The sequence below is a fragment of the Acanthisitta chloris genome, unplaced genomic scaffold (genome assembly GCF_000695815.1).
Source record: "Acanthisitta chloris isolate BGI_N310 unplaced genomic scaffold, ASM69581v1 scaffold30088, whole genome shotgun sequence".
Lineage (NCBI taxonomy): Eukaryota > Metazoa > Chordata > Aves > Passeriformes > Acanthisittidae > Acanthisitta > Acanthisitta chloris.
Window position 1 is genome coordinate 14,797 of NW_008688096.1, and position 3,894 is coordinate 18,690.

The following is a 3,894-nucleotide window of genomic DNA, read 5'->3' on the forward strand; positions in this document are numbered from 1 at the left end:
CTGTCAGAATAATACAGCTTCATGTGCTTTGCTGCTCCATGTACTCGTAAAATAGTTAATGTTTTGAAAATGGAGGCGATTCTGTTGACACATCTTTTTCCTTCATGGAGCTCGAGGATACACAGGAGGAAAGCAAGCCAATGGGATGGCACTGCCTGTATGAAACTGTGCCCCATGTTGGCTCCTGTGCTGCTCCACTGTCAATCTGCAGGCCCAAACCAGTGGGAATGTGTAAATTTGAAGGCACCAAAGGCAAGATGGGGCACTGAACCTCCTAAGCAGTGAAGCTAAAGAGCCTGCCAGCATACAAGCTTGATGCAACACACACTGGGGACAAGGGAGAAGCATTTCATTTTAAAATAAAATGACATATATATGGCAGTCCTTGCCTAATGTATGAAACAGAATCTGACCTTCAGGAAGCCAGAGTCTGAGTTCCTCAGAACCAGACTTGCTCCCATGACCGCTGATGCTTTACTTCTGTGATTTCCAGTAGGCAACTCTTGATGCTAGAGCCACTGAGGAACACGGAGAGTCTGCCTTAGATACTAAACCTTTGCTGAGAGGGGAACTTTGCCCTCTAAGATCAATCTCTGTGCTCCAAATTTTGATATGATAAGCATGACCAAATGTGCATTAAGTAATTGTGAGCCCAGTCAAGAGTCCATTGAAAACATTTAATTTGGATGCAGAAGTGGATGTATTTGCACAGGCAGGGGATTCTGATGGAAAAACAGTTTGTTTTGTGATCACAAAAGACAAAAAAAATCCCATTAGAGAGACAGAGATGTTTCTTTGAGTGCTGGAAAAAAATCACAATGTTAGCTAGATTTTGCTGTGAAAATATCTTTGTCACCATTGCAAATAATCCTGTTGTGAAACACAGGTTGAAAGGAAAAGCCAAGAACTTTTGTGTGCAGTTCTGCAGGACAGCACTGTGTGAGCTGGCGTGACTACTGCAATGTGAACAGGAGGCTGTTAGCAGCAGGACAGATTTATGACAACTGTAGATGTGGGCAAGGACAGATTGCTTTAGCATAGAAGGAGAGCGTGAGCACTGCTGGGGAATGTGTGTGGACCTGTGACCTGATTAGTAAACAGGCATGTCCGTGCCAGCCTGAATGCCGCAGGCGCTGCGCAAGCCGCGCTCCCGAACAGACTGCCCTGTGCCCAGGTGCTGGGGAGCCGCAGGTCTTCCAGCTCCCGCTCGCCGGTGTCTTTGTATTTCTGCTTCCTGCTCTCCTTACTGCAAGACATCGCTGTTGTACAACAGATGTAACAAACTCCCTGTCCTTATGTGCATGGCTGCATGACTCTGTTGGGCGAGGCAGCAGGAGCAGGACCCTGTCTCCTTGGCACCGCTCATGCGAGCCAGGTGGGAGATGAACGGGGCTGGTCCTCTTCCTTACTTTGTCCTTCACCAAGCCTCCTAAAGGCTGGACTCCCCGTTCCTAGCTCTGCTGGTCACGTTCCCTGAGTGACAGGCAGAGATGGATGTGCAAGGTGAGCAGGTTTTCCATCACTGTGGGGGTGCTTGCACACAGTGAAGAACAACGTGCTGTGGAAGCAGCAGCTTTCTCATTCTGAAGATCATGGCATTTCTTCCATGATAAGAGCACCTATTCCTTGGCATCGTCGGATCTGATGAGCTGGTGCTGTGTCTGGGGTGATGAAATGCAGCACGTTGCAAATGCAAACATATTGGTGAATCAGTTCACGAGCAGCGTGGACATCTGCAGCTGCGCTTTGCCCTCATGCTGGGAGTTCAACTAATGCCACTGCCTACCTAGAAAGCGCCCTCATGCTGGGGGTACAACTAATGCCACTGCCTACCTAGAAAGTATTATTTGTCCTATTGCAGAATTCCATCATACCAATTGCAACCTTTCTGTTTAGTCAGGGAAAGGCATGACATTGAGTCTAATGAGATATTCTGAAATGATTTGTGCTCTCTTTTCTTTCCATAGGACTGTGTGCTTTTACTGCCAGTATTCTAGAGGAACACTCACGGAAGAAAAAACAACAGGAATTAAACATTCACCTATAAAAGTGTGCGTGTGTTTGCTGCTTCCACACATTAACCGCATGGTTTTTATGCAAAAAGAAAAAAAATCAAACCAAAAAAAAAAAGAAAAAACACCCAAACAAAAAAATTAATCTAGCATGAGCCAATTTACAGAGCATGGAAATTCACGTTCATTCACAGGATTGGAGGGTGCACAGTTACCAATGCAGTGTATATACAAGATGCCATGCTGTTAACAGCTTCCTGCAAGCAGTTTGATGTCATCTCAAAAGAAATAAATTCCTGTGGCCAGAGAGGATCTACGAAGACACAATGGTTTAACCATGAAAAGACACTAAAATTACTAAAATCCACAACAGCTCGCCTTATTTTTCTTGGACCCAAACTGTCAGGGTATAAAACACTATTTGTTTCTTTTTTAAACATCAATAGTTTTGCTGTAAATAAATAACACTGTATAAATTCTAACAAAATAGAATAAATGTTGATAAGGCACTGCCTTTTCGATCACAAACAGAATATTGCAAATGCATTGAGCAGGCTAGGTGTCTCAAATGGCTGCACCTACAGGGATATTCTGGGTGTATCTTCACAGATTCTTGTATATTAGCAATTATAATATTTGTATATGCAAAAACGCTAGCTTGATTTTAAAAAAATCTTTAAAATCTGCTGCAAATTTAAATGATTCCCAAAATGAGGAATTCTGTAGTTCTGTGAAAATTTTTCTTCAGAGTACTAATATTTTGATGCATGTGTTTCACCTTATTTTGATTAAATCTTTTCCAGTTTTGCAAACACTATACTGCAACATGAAAAGTAAGATTTTATCTGTAAACACAAAGCCCTTCATCTAATATTTGTTGCTGTTGCCAATTTTTCAATGAAATGACCTAAAACCCATAACATATACAGTAGTTGCATTATGGGGAGGGGGGTGCTATCTGTTCTCGCTTTATAATGGGGGTAATGCTTGCAGCTTTAGAAGTGGGTTGGTGCTCTAAGGAGCACAAGTTTGGGATATTTTTAAATGAACTGAAGAGAAATTATTAGCTAATAGACTGGCAGCACGCTGTAAAATTATTACTGTATTGTGTACTGGCTATAAGATGTAGAATCTTTCAGTAAGCCAATCATCTGTAATCATCCTAGCAGTGTAATATTAGGTTGTTAAGGCTGCTGTGTTTTAAAGGGCATTTTTATTTGGGTTTTGGTGAAATACTTTAATTTGTTGATTATATTCATATGGAAACAGCATTCATTGATAATAGCTCTAATTACATATGTATGAAAACAACAAACACTGGATGATCTAGTTGATTATTTAAGCATAAAATAAATTGTGTTAAAACTCTTGGATAACGTGTATTTGGCAGTGTTCTTGTACCCTACAGACACGAGGCCTCGCCAGGCCAGCTGTTAATCGCCCCTGGCTTTCAGCTTCTTCTCTTCTCCACTTCTTTTGTCTGATCCAGCTCCTCATCTTTCCACTGTGACAGGGCATTGCTTGACAGGCTGTCCACAGGTCAGGGGAATGGGAGGAAAACACAGCAGCCAGCAGCACATGCCCAACAAAGCTAAGGAAAATCTACCTCCCTGGGATGGAGGAGACCATGGGTGTGGGGAAACGGGCTGTGCAGGCTCTTCTCAAGCACATGTGAGCCCTGGACCTCCTTTAATTTCTTCTTCCCCATCGAGAACCAGGAAAAGCATTACCAAAAGCGGTTTTCTCTCCAGTGTGTATCAGTCAGACCAACTACTGACCCACTGCCCATGACATCATTAAAGTGTACATCTCCTGTATATTGCACACACTTCCTCTATACTACAGGTGATGGACTGTTACGTAAAAAATGTGGCCAAAACAA

The 3,894-nt window shown here is 42.7% G+C and overlaps 1 long non-coding RNA gene across 1 annotated transcript in view; it reads left to right on the top strand.

Moving 5' to 3' along the window:
* The window catches only part of LOC103808131, a 4,670-nt gene extending 1,290 nt beyond the window's left edge, over positions 1-3,380 (top strand). The window contains exon 2 of the long non-coding RNA XR_624787.1: positions 1,968-3,380. This is a non-coding gene — a long non-coding RNA (uncharacterized LOC103808131). The remainder of the gene's footprint in view (positions 1-1,967) is intronic.
* The last annotated feature ends 514 nt before the right edge of the window (positions 3,381-3,894 follow it).